This window comes from Ananas comosus, linkage group 7 (genome assembly GCF_001540865.1).
Source record: "Ananas comosus cultivar F153 linkage group 7, ASM154086v1, whole genome shotgun sequence".
NCBI lineage: Eukaryota > Viridiplantae > Streptophyta > Magnoliopsida > Poales > Bromeliaceae > Ananas > Ananas comosus.
Window position 1 is genome coordinate 4,993,576 of NC_033627.1, and position 13,780 is coordinate 5,007,355.

Genomic DNA, 13,780 nt, shown 5'->3' on the forward strand with positions numbered 1-13,780 from the left:
TTTGACCAGCACAGTTCCAAATTATGTCTAAAACTCTACCGTAAAAAAAAAAACTATTTTTAATAGTTATACTTTATGTCTTCGTTTGGTTCAGAATTAAGTAAAAACTAGTTATTTCAGGAATAGAATTAATTTCTGGGTTAAATCTGTGATAGATCAATTTTGAGTTTGGATTATTAATTGAGTTATTCTGGGGATTAAAGAAAAATAGCGGCTAGATAGATAAAATGGAATAAAAAGAATAGTGGGTAGTTATAAATATAAAATAATAATATTGCCCAAATTATTATATTTGAATTTAAATTTTTTATTTTTTTATTTAAAATTTCAAATTAAATAGACAACTTTTATAATTAAAAAATTCAAAATTAAAATCTATATTTTTAAATCTCAAAATTAAAAATTTAAAGTTATAAATTTTAATTTTAAATTTTAAATCAAATATAACAAATAAAATTTCAAATAAAAAATGTCAAATTTAAAATTTAAATAATTAAAAATAAAATTTAAAATTTAAAATTTAAAATTAAAATCTGCATTGTTAAATCTCAAATTTAAAAATTTAAATTTATAACTTTTAAGTTTTAAATTTTAAATCAAATCTCAAGTTACAAATATAAAATTTAAATAATAATCTTAATCTAAAATTTAAATATTTATTTTAAAATTTAAAATTATAAATTTTTTAAATTTAAAATTTAAAATTTATATTTAAAAATTAAATAGGGGTACCCCTATTCCAGGGGGAGGGGGGCAAATGGTGGGGTTATCTAACCCCAACCCTAAAAAAAATGCGTTTGGGGTGAAAGTGGGGGTTAATCTCCTTATCCCCCTTTAATCCCATATCCTCCTTTAATCCCGAACCAAACTAGGGATATTATGGGATATACCTAAAAAATAAATAGTATTTGTAGTAAAGGAATAGTACATAATGTTTACTATTTAAAGGTGGTAATACAATAAATTTAAAATGTAATAATAACATAATAATAAATACTATTTATTTTACTATTAATAGCGTACTAACATAATATATAGGGTTTTTTTTGCAAATAGCCCTCTTACAAATTTTTTTTTTAAAATTGGCCTTATCAAAAATTTATTTACAAAAATGGCCCTGGTCCCGCCACGCAAGCACCACGTCAGCGCCACGCGGGCGGGGCTGGGCCAGATGGTTAAGTTGAACACTGTGAATCATTCACCGTGTTCAATATAAAGTTCTTGTATTGGACACGGTGAATGATGTGTCCAATACAAAATAGCTAAGATCGAAATATTTGTATTGGACACGGTGAACCATTCACCGTGTCCAATACAAAAATTTTGTATTGAACACGGTGCACCGTGTTCAACTTAAACACCTGGGCCCGCCCTGCCCGCGTGGCGCTGACGTGGCGCTGACATGGCAGGGGCAGGGCTATTTTTGCAAATAATTTTTGAACGGGACTATTTTTACAAATAAAATTTGTCAGGAGGCTATTTGCAAAAAAAAGTCCGAATATATATATATATATATATGGTAAATCACCTTAGTCATATTTGATTTAACTTTTTTTTTAAAAAAAAAGCAATGGTCATTTATTAAGTACTAGATGCGGTCCATGTAGTGATGGATAAACAGGGCGCAAGTAACAGTTTCTCGACGAGGAAAGGAAGAGGGAAAGAAACATGAAAATTTAATATATAATAATTAATAATTAATAATTAATAAATACAATAATAAAAATAAAAATAATAATAAGACATTAAATGAAAGGACAGTGCGGAGAATCCTCCGGCCCCTAACTCGGTGCGGTCCACAGTATGGTTTTGAAATGTTTCTTTTTGGGGCATCTTTTTGTACACGCCAATTTAAGTACATCTCAATAATCGTATATTTATTTGTACCGGTAAAACCGTGAGTTGTAATGCACAACTATATATATTCTCATTTTTTAAACAGAAACTTTCCTGTGTCCCCCTCTAAAAGCACGTATTTATATGAATACCCCTATAAAAATTTAAAGGAATAATTGTTTATATACTACTTGTACGTTTGAAAATATCCGATTTACTCTTACTTTTTTTTTCTTTCTAAAATACCCCTCATATATTCCACCATTATTGCAAAATATTTCCGCAGTTATCTCCTCTTAAGTTAACTTGGATTAAACATGAGTTAAATATCTACCACAAGTAAAATAAATTAAAATATCAGTTTTGCCCTTAACTTAAGGGCAAATAAGAAATATTGGTGTCGGTAGAGGGGTATATTGGAAAAGATCAAAAGTTAAAATACTTTTTGTGCCCCTGACTTTAAAGGCAAATAAGAAAGTCAGTGATGGTGGAAGGGTATATTTGAAATGGCAAAATAATAATTTTACAGAGATAACAGAGTTAATTAACAGATTTTAACTCTAGGGGTATATTAGAAATAGGTTGAAACGTAAAAAGGGTATTTTCAATATTAGCCTTCTAAAAGAGATAAATCAGAAAGTTGGAAACTTTTCAGGGGCATATAAGCAATTGCATCTTAAATCTTCCTCTAAATATAGAAAATTTTCAGAAATACCCTTCAAAACACATTTTTATTAAAATCTACGATAACGGTAGCCAAAATATCGATTTTATCCTTTTCATAATTGTCTTTCTAAATGTTTCAACTACTACTAATAAAGGGTTTGTCACGCCCCGGAATACTCGTTTCCCCGGGCACGTCGACAAATCCGTCGTATACAAAGGAATTTCTTCTGCATACGAAGCGACAACTGTACCTGTAATCAAACAATACTACAACCAGCAGTATAGAGCTGCTAGAAAAATAATATATATATAAAAACAGAAGTTCACTATACATACAAGCATCCTGGTGTACAAAACACTTGCTCTGGCGAGATACAACAAAAGTATGTATATGAACTCAAAAACTACCACTACCTGTAGCTGGTATACTCTAGCTCAGTAGCAACTGGGAAGGGATCTAACTCGCGACTCCCTTTCCACGGTCCGAATCAGCAGCAGCCGAAGAAGAAGGCTCTACAAAAGGTTCCAACAACTGGGCGTGAGAATTACTGCAAAAAGAAGTAGTCCTCAGTGGGTACCGCTACCGACCTCAATGGCTCACCCACTAAGTCTACAGATGTAAACAAGTATAGTAAGAAAGCTGGAATAAATCTACAGCTATATACATTTATACTATCTCAGTCGAACACCAATACTCTGTAGGAAATAGTAAAGCCTGACCCAATTTCACTAGGGACTGTGAACACACCCGTCCCGCCTGTCAAAGCTACACAATCTGACACCAAACCAGATCGTTAGTGGAGAGCAAGTCCAAACAGGACTAAACGACACCAACGCAAAAGTACAAAGCCCAACTCCGGAATGGCATTCGTAGACGCTACCCAACCGAGTATGCAAGCGTATCTCTGTCGAGCTCAATCAGGCTCTCACAGGCTATAGTCAAGTAAATAGGGTTTAACAACTGAACTCACGTGCCCTCGGCACAATCTGATGTAAGAACAGCAATCTGGGTCCACCGTCAACCTCAATGGCACCCGATAATCCGGAACAGCCTAAACACTGCTGTAAAAATACACTTGACACCTCAGCATAAGCGTAAAAATATTCTGCACTATTCTAGGTATCCACCGCCCACAAATTGCGGCGATACAGACAAATTACGACTCCTAGAGCTAAATCCGATAGTTTGTTCAACTCGCGATGTAGAAACGTCAATTTTCTCCTAAGTCAAATCTAAGTCCAATATGCATGATTTAGCTAATTTTTCTGAGCTCCAATTTCAATTCATAGGCATGAAATTCCAAGAATTGAGCTAAATAAAGTACTAAACAAAGCTACAAATACATGCAGTTGACATATATAGCATTAGAAGGAAACCCGTAGAATTCGGTAAGCATCACTTTAACCCACCTCGAAAGCTACTCCAAATCCGGCGCGAAGTCGAAACAGCGGAATCACACGCTCGCCCGACCTCCTAACACAGCAACTACAACGCTCGTGTACACGAACGACTCCCCGGCGCAACGTCGGCATTGATCCGAACTCCACCCGAAGCCTCCCTCAATCGTACGGATCCACCCTAGATAGAGAGAGGAGCAACAGCCGAAATGCTCCCTCTCTGCCTCTCTAACATTATATGGAAAGAAGGGATAAGGGTGAAGTCCATGAGGTAAGAAATTACCAAAACACCCCTTACCTATCCTGGTGTACCGGTACAACATCGATGTTGTACCGGTACACGCAGCAGAGATGGCAAACCCGAGAGCAGTTGTGCAGGAAAATTATATAAAGGTACCGGTACACTCTTTTGTACCGGTACAAAATGCAGAAAATCTGCAATTTGCAGATTCCAATGCTAACTTCCTGCTCTCGTGTTGCACTGAGTCCGATTTGCGTCTATTTCGCATCAACAGGACTCGGACTTGTCCCGACACTTTCTAGAGCTGTCGACAAGCCTGAAATGCTGAATTCCAGGGGTACTATAGGGTTAATTTCATTCGTATCCCTCTAAATGTTCAAAATATCATAAATATTCATGTAAATTTTATTATATCACAAATATTCTTACAAATACTTACTATCTTATAAATATGTCTTCACCGTTAACTTCTGTCTCTCTACAAAACATCTATTTTAGATAGGTTATCATGAAATAGTGAAAATGTCCATTTTAGCCTAAATTTTTTATAATTTTTTGAAAGAGCACTTTAATGTGATGAAATGTATAATAAATAAGCTTTCAAAACTGTCTCTAACTAGTAATTAGTTTAGATAAAGATACAAGTATTCAATTTAAATACTATTTCAATATTAATTATTTAGTAAATTTGCACTTCGCCAACATTAATTATAAAATTTATCAAATAATCTGAAATTTTTTTAAAAAAATTGTAAACAATGTTAAATTGTTTTACTGTAATTTCAAATCTAGTAAGTAATTTTATGATTTATAATTAATGATAAAACTTTGTAATTTTTTAGTTTTTTATTATTTTCTCTCTCCCTTTTAAAAAAATTTAGAAATATTTAATAATATTGAATAAGATAGAAGTATTATTCTTTTAGAATATATAATTCTTACAGAAATCAATGTGAAAATATAACTAAATAACTTTTAAATTTGTAAAACTTTTAAATTGATGGGGTATTTACAAAAGTTAAAATTATTACTAATAATTGGAACATTTAAAAGGGCAATTATAAAAAGGATAAAATCGGTATTTTGGTTGTTATTACTGTAGATTTTAACAAAAATGTGTTTTGAAGAGTATTTTTGAAAGTTTTCTATATTTAGAGGGGCATTTATGATATTTCAACTTTTATAGGGCATCTATGTAAATACGTACTTTTAGAGGGGCATGCATGAAATTATCTCTTTTTTAAAAGGCTAAATTACAGAAATTTTTTTTGTCAATACCTGTTTTTTCATTTTCCCCTATGTCGCTTAAAAACCTACACTTTGCTCTTTTAAAAAATAAAAAATATTCACAGAAAATACGGTGTGACAAAATGATCAAATTTTCTTAATCTTTTTCGTCTCCTTTCCAATCCTATTCACCCCACCCTCTCGTTCGCGCCTTTTTTGACACCGGCTCCAACTCTGTTTCCTCCGCCTGCTCCCTTACTTCTCCAGTACTCTCGTGGCCCCTCTATTTCGACGACTATATGGAGAAGATCGTGGTGGGTATGGGCGGAGAGGTGGGCGAGGGCGAAGCAGTGGAGGAGGGCTAGGGCGAGGATAAAGCAGCGGAGGAGAGCGAGGGCGTGTTTCTGGGGCAAGGGCAAGGCAGCAGAGTAGGGCGAGGCAGCGCGGCCGAAGATATAAACGAAACCTTAATAGAATACTGACGACGAGGGCCGAAATAAATATTTTTTATTTTTTAAAGGGGCCAAAGTATATGTTTTTTAATGATATTGGGGAAAGTGAATAAGTGGGTATTGACAGGGGGTTTTCTATAATTTAGCCTTTGTAAAAATATATAAATATGTATACGCAATAGTAAAATATATATATTTTATGAGTAGGAACACAGAGATCTCTGTACTCCTAAGCCGTTTTCGATGATGTAAATTTTGAATCAACGATCGGCTCCATTAAACTCGATCTAAAATATTTGAACTATCTGGAAAGAATAAATTTTGCGGTTTTTCGATATCATTTACCTGGCGATCAAAAGAACTCAAAATCAATGATTGAAAATAAAAATTTCACAAAAAGTTATGATGTAGCACTAAATTTTTTTACCAGAGATATTGATCTTAGAGGCAATTTCATCACTACCCCTCTCAAATATATAAATATTGCAAATGCCCCTGCAAAGTTGAAAATATCATATATACCTTTTTTAAATGCAAAAAATTTTCACAAGTATCCTTCCTGCCAACGGCCATTACTGTCACCATGGTTAAAGTTTGGTTAAATAAGGGTTTAGTTACAAAATGACTAATTTAGCCCTAAAAAGGTTAGGTATTATTTTGACAACAAATAATTAAGGGGCAATTTCGTAAGTACCCTTCTAAATTTTAAAAATAACATCTCTGGCACAAATTATTAGTGAGTAAAAACTAAAGAAACCCCTCACCTATAGATCATTTTGAACTAGACCCCTTTAAATTTTATTTTTTAACATTAAGAGCCCTTGAACTATCAGTTTTTCTTTTTTTGGACTTTACTTAGTTAAAAAAATTTCAATTGAGATCCTTGACATGAATTTGATAACATTTTTAATTTTATCCGGAAAAAACACTCAATTGCTAAAATTTAAAAAAAAAACACTTAGGTTGAGAGGGTATATACATATATAGAGAGATTTGCTACAATACTATTAGTAGTACAGCTCAGTTTACTACGACTTGTTTTTAGTGACAGAGCTTCCAAATTGAAAATCGGCACCATTAAACACAATCTAAACTATTTAAACTATCTGAAAATCAAATTTCATGTTTTTTCGAGTTAGGATAATGTCGAAGTGGACTATAGGTGGGAGGGTTTTCATAAAATTTTACTTTATTGTTAACAATAAATTTCCAATTAAAAAATTTATGTCTCCATTATGAAACTTGATATACCACTAAAGGGAAGCATGTTTAAATTCGTATATAGATTTCTTTAGTCTGCAAACAAGATGATTGTTTTCATCTCTGCTAAAATCTTCGGACTGTTGCATATACACTATCTCCTCTATATCTCCATTTAGAAATGTCGTTTTTGCCACATCCAACAATATTCACTTTAGTACCCTTTAGTTTTAACTTTGTCACTGATTTAACGAAAAAAATAGTAAAATGGATAATAAAAGAAGAAAAAAAAATTACAGGGCACTAAATTGATACATTTTAAATTACATAATATTAAAGTGAAAAAGTACGAAACTAATTTGAAGTTTTTTCTAATTTTTTTAAGTAAAGTAATGGTCCCAGCAATGAGAAAGTAGTGTCCCACACTGCCACTAATATAATAAAGACCATTTTGGTCAATGATTCTTCAATCTCCATGCAGTTGTAGTGCAGTGCACATACAATTGTTGACCAATAATTAGCACGAGAACGTGTAAAATGGGATGGTCCAAAAGAGTAGAGACCCCAACTGCTATTGAGATCATTTGCATTGCCCATTGACCAGTAGTTTGAGCACTACCTTTGTAACTTTTGGAGAAATTATTACCTTGTGTATAAGTGCATTTCTTATACTGCATTTATGATAATCTTTAGTAGAGACTTTAAATTCAGAATCTAAATTATTAAATATATTCTTTAAATTTCTCTACTATTTATCGTTTGGTCTAATTTATGCCTAAATAATAGGTCTAAAATATATGCAAGTTTTTATGCATTAGCGCTTTAGATATTTGCATATTACATCAATTGAATTAAATTTTAATTTTAAAATATTAATAATCAAATATTAAGCGTGATATATCAAGTGCACATTTTTGTGGCATGCCAACAATAATTTTCTCTTTTTTATGAGCATAATGTGAAAGTTTAATTTTAAGTCACAAAAGGTGTTGGTAGCCATGATTTTAATAGAATGAGCATGTACACTTATGAATTAATTTATCTTATTGTCGAAAAAGAGTTGTAAATATCTAATCATAATCCTTGTCACCAAATACTATATTAGTCATGGTAAACAAAAAGGAGTTGAGCTCATGTGCTTTAGCATTTATACTTGTAACTTTTTAGCCTTCGCATCATCTCAAAATTCGTATAGCAATATTAATGATGTGTCCTATTAAGTTTATTTTATTAACGTTGTACAAATCTTGAGACGATTCAATGGCTAAGAATTACAAGCACACGTGCTTTTAAAAGCACAGAAGCTCAACTCAATAAAAAATATATATGCTAAATAAATATATTTTTTTTAGAGATAGGTAACACGCTATCCGCTTCGTTTATTTCATTTAGAAATAAACTTAGTTAGAAATGTGAATCAATTAAGATTCGAACTTGGGACCTCGGGTACCGATCATCAAGTCCATTGACACTTGCGCTAGGAACAGTTGGTTATGCTAAATAAATGTTGATGCAACCACACAAGCCCACAATGTAAAAACTGCAAAGTTACCTTCTACATTTGGTAGGTTACCTCCCCTCAACAGCTTGACTTCTTGTCTAGAACAAGTAAAATCTCCAAAAATAAATGAATTTGCTCCTCCTCCCATTTTGTTTTTTCAATAATGCAAAAAAAAATCTCTGTTTGGGAATCTAGCTTGCTCTTGGGCCCAAACCCTTTTGTAATTAGTGCACTGGACCACAAAACCAGGGGACACACACAACTATACAAGCAATCGCTTTCACCAGGTGCGTCTGTACAGTTGTGCACTGTCTATTTATTTATCAAGTCGGTCATCTCGTATTTTGATTTGCATTATCTGTTGAGTTGATATCTTTTTTTCTTTCGAAAACAACAAATGGTTGGGTCAAAATTTGTGATGAAAAAGGTTTTGTTCAATATAATTTTTTACGAGTTAATTTCATACATGTCCCTGTAAATATAGTGAATGATAAATATATTCCTATAAAGTTCAACTTTCAAAATGTTGTTCCTACAAAAAAGTCTTAATATTTTTAAATATGTCCTCCTGATTTGTTACCGTTAGAGAACCGTTTATATTTTTAATTTTGTTGTGAGATTCCTGGTGTACAGCAGTAAAGGCTTGTCGACAGCTCTAGAGAGTGTCAGGACAAGTCTGAGTCGCGTTGGCGCGAAATAGACGCAAAACGGACTCTGTGCGACGCGAGAGCAGCATTTAGCAAGAAAATCTATAAATAGCTGTTTTCTGCTTGCTGTACCGGTACAGCCATCATGGTGTACCGGTACACTGCTCAGGGCTTCGCGCTGCTTGCTCTCGGGTTGGCCTCTGTACCGATACACGGGCCCGTGTATCGGTACGCCAGGGTAGGTAGGATGACTTTTTGGTCTCTTTCTACCTCGTTTGTGTCACCCTTCCCTCTCTCTATTTAGGCTTGTGTAGAGCTGAGAGAGAGAGTTTTCACTGTCCTTCTTCTCCCCTCTCTCTAGCTTGGACCGTGGGCAAGGAGGAGCTCGGGTGGAGTTCGAGTATCGTCGACGTCGCGCCCCGGTGCCATTTAAGTGTGTTTTCATCGTCGTGGTGCTGCGAGGAGGCTGGGTGAGCGTGGTTTTTCGCCGTCCTCGACGTTGCGCCGATTCTAGAGGGGTTTTCGAGGTGAGTGATCCATCGAAATCACTTCAATTACTTCAAGCTCCTTCAATTTCGAGCTAGGATGCTATTTTGCAGAATTTCCGCGTCGACCGTCGGCATTTCGACTTGTACGCGACGTAGGAGTGTCGGATTGCAACGAGACTTGGTTCGTTGGATTCAGGACTTCGAGAGGAATCCACAAAGCCCAAGATTGCCAATTTTGGTGAAGGTTAGCTTGGTCGAAACCCTATTCCTCTCTGCTGCTGTTGTTTTGGGCAAAATTGGTGTTTATTGTGCGTTTCTATGTTTAGATCCTTGGAGCGCTATTATTGCTGGTTCGGTGAGTTGTAGTCGAGCTTGGCAGGGACTTCGGTGACCCTCTTCGCTACCGGGGATTAGCCTTTGAGGTGGGTTACATCGGTTTATTCCTAAGCACAGTATTAGTTGACATGTATGATTTTCAGTTTTGTAAATTATATTGTAGTTCATTTTTGTTGATTGTATCATGGATGAAATCAGCATGGAAGACATGATTAGTAAACCATAAATATACATGTTGGACTTGAAAATTTATTTAGGAGAAAATCAGCGATTTGGACCTATCATCTGTTTACACTACCTGATTTAGCTCTAAGAGCCGTTGTAATTTTGTATCGTCGCAGTATCGAGGCGGCGGATACCCCAGGTAGTTTAGCTTTCAGTTACGCTCGTGCTGGGATGCCGAGTGTATTTTTACAGTAGCGTTCAGGCTGTTCCGGACTATTGGGTGCCGTCAGGGTTGACGGTGGACCCATATCGCCTTTTTGGCGTTGGATTATGCCGAGGGCACATGACTGTAGGTTGTTAGACCAGTTAATGTCGGTTACTTGGACTTTGGCTTGAGAGAGTCTGATTAAGCTCGACAGAGATACGCTCCATACTTGGTTGGGTAGCTCCCACGAGTGCCACTCCGGAGACGGGCGTTGTGCTTTCGCGTTGGTGTCATGCATGCCGGTTAGACTTGCTCTCCACGGACTAGATAGTGTGGAGGTAGCTGGATAGTCTCAACTGGGCGGGACAAGTGTGTTCACAGTCCCTGGGATGGGTATGTTTACAGTCCCTAAAGAGATTGGGTCAGGATTGACATTATTACAGTAGATCAGCATAGAGCACAATAGTGTAATAAATGGTAGCTGTAGATTTTTATTCCAGCATTTATTACTGCCTTTGCTCCTTTCTGTAGACTTAGTGGGTGGACCGATGATGTTAAGGGCGGCACCCACTGAGGACTACTTATTTTTACAGTAGTTCTCACGCCCTGTTGTTACCCCGTTTTTGCAGAGCCACCGTCTTCGGCTGCTGCTGTTGCTTATCAGGATCGAGGCAAGGGCGTCGCGAGTTAGAGCCCTACCCGACGAGCCGAGCTAGAGGTGCCCCCACTGCAGGTAGTTGTTTTTGGTTGGAGTTCATGTATATACAGACGTTTTTCTCGCCAGTGCGAGTAGTTTTGTATCTTGAATTTGGCGTATTTTTATGGAACTCGGTTTGTTTTATTACTGATTCTTCTAGCAGCTCTATACTACTATTTGTAGTATTGTATGATTTACAGGTATAGCTATCGCTTCGTATACAGGAAAAATTTCTTTATATACGGTGGATTTGTCGGCGTGCCCGGGGAACGTGTATTCCGGGGCGTGACATTTGTCATTACAAATATATCCCTCCAAAAGTCATACTAGTATAATATAAAGGAATAAAAATATTAAAAACTAACTAGGGTTAAGTATTTAACTTATGGTTAGCTAACTTTTTCTAATGGATTCTAACGACATGGACAAATTTGAAAATATCAGAATTTTTACAGAGACAACATATGGAAGTTCAACTTTGTAGGGATATATTTGCTTTTCACTACGTTTGCAAAGATATGTATGAAATTAACCCTTTTTTTAATTATTTATAAAGTTGGATATTTGGTAGATAATAAGTGTGATAAAATATCTAGAATTAAATATTGCATTTGGTTTTCAGATTATTTTTTCGAGATAAAATAAACTACCAAATATCCAACTTTATAAATAATTAAAAAAAGGGTTAATTTCATACATATCTTTGCTATTTATTCAAGAAATTTGTACGTTTGATTGATAAGGGGTGTTATCAAATATTTAGAATTTAATACTATATTCAATTTTCAAGTTATTTTTTTTATAANTTTCAGATTATTTTTTCGAGATAAAATAAACTACCTTGTAGGTGAAATACTTTTAGGCGCTATTTGGATGTGTTGTTTGGTATATTCCCTTTATTTATTCAAGAAATTTGTACGTTTGATTGATAAGGGGTGTTATCAAATATTTAGAATTTAATACTATATTCAATTTTCAAGTTATTTTTTTTATAAGATAAATTATTTCATAAGTAAAATCTATTATCTTATCAAATCATAAATAGTAAGACTTTATAAGAAGTAAAAATTAAACTCCTTACTTACCAATCATACGAACAAACTTTTATATAAAATAAGTTATTCCTAGATAATTTGTTCTAACATCTAAACAGGGTCTTACTATCCTATAATACCATCTAAGCAAAAGCTGTACTCTTTTTTCACAATCACGTTAGAAAATCTTTATACCAAATAAATTATTATTGCATAACTTATTTTGAGTCTAAATTATTGGCTTAAATGGGCCAAAATCTTGTTTTGTGGCGGGAGACCAGGTTGGGCCGAATCATATTCGAAATGGCATGAGGCTGGATAGGCCGAGTCATGTTCGAATTTGCGTGAGACCGGATGGGCCGATTTACGATTAAAACTCGTGGGCATTATATCTGTACGCTTTAAATAAATTGATTGCGTATTTCTAACAACTCGAGCTTTTATGATTAATAATTAACTCCAACGATCCGACACAAATAGGGCCTAAATACGAGGTATGCAGTAATACGTATGCATCAGGTACAGGCAATAATTTCTTGGTACACAATCCCCCAATCTCTGGCAATAGTTGGCAATAAACTAGTCCTAAGATAGTGTGCTGGAACACAACTTACCAATAACATGTTGAAGGTTTAGCAAAAAGAGGACAACTCATATTTTCTATTTTTTTTACTTTATTCCTTGATATGAACTGGAGTGCCCTGTTTATTGCATTGATACATGGATTTTAGGAGAGAAGTGTTTAAACAATAACAAAATTGTTTATAGAAAATGTGAAACTACTTGGAATTTTTGGGAACATATGGGAGCTTCGAAGGTGTGAAATTTGATTTGAAATTCAAACTCCGATCAGAATTTTATTTTTTGAAATTTGAAATCAAAATATGAAATTAAACTTGAAATTCAAATTCAAAATCTAAGTTTTAATTTGAAATTAAATTCAATATCTAAATTTGAATTCAGAGATGAATTTGAAATCTAAATTTGAATTCAAAATTGCATCAAAATCTAAATTTGAATTTGGAAATTCAAATGCAAAATCTGAATTTGAATTTAAAGTTCAAATCCAAAATCAAAATTTTTAATTTAAACTTCGAATCCAAAATTAAAATTTGAATTCTAATCTGAATTTGGAATATAAACTGAATGCAAAATATAATTTATATTTAAAATTTTAGTTTAAAAACTAACTAAATCTAAATTTATAAATTAATAGTTTGGAAATGATCATAAGCACTATTTACTGTGCTCATCCCCTTCCATGTTAATAAAATTCTCTTTCGGAGAGAATTCTATTCCTTTGGAAATAAAATATTCCTAACCAAATTACTAAGTACATTATGCACACACCACTGTCATCCTACTGTCATATGTGATGGATTCCCAGTAATCCAGTACACATAGCGCGAACCAGATAAACCCTAGTAGTTACCTACCTATACTATAATATATGCATGTTACAATGACGAAATAATAATACTGTACGGTTAAATGTTACATCTTTAAATTTGGAGAGGCATTTAAAGTAGGATGGGCAAAGTGAAAAGGAAAATATATTGTGACTCCCCAATAGTCCCACATCGGATGGGAATGGGATTATCATTGGGTTTATAAGAGACTTAGACACTAGTAGTAATAACTGGGCTTAAGCATTTTGGGCCGGTTGTTGGGCCCAACGAGTTATTGT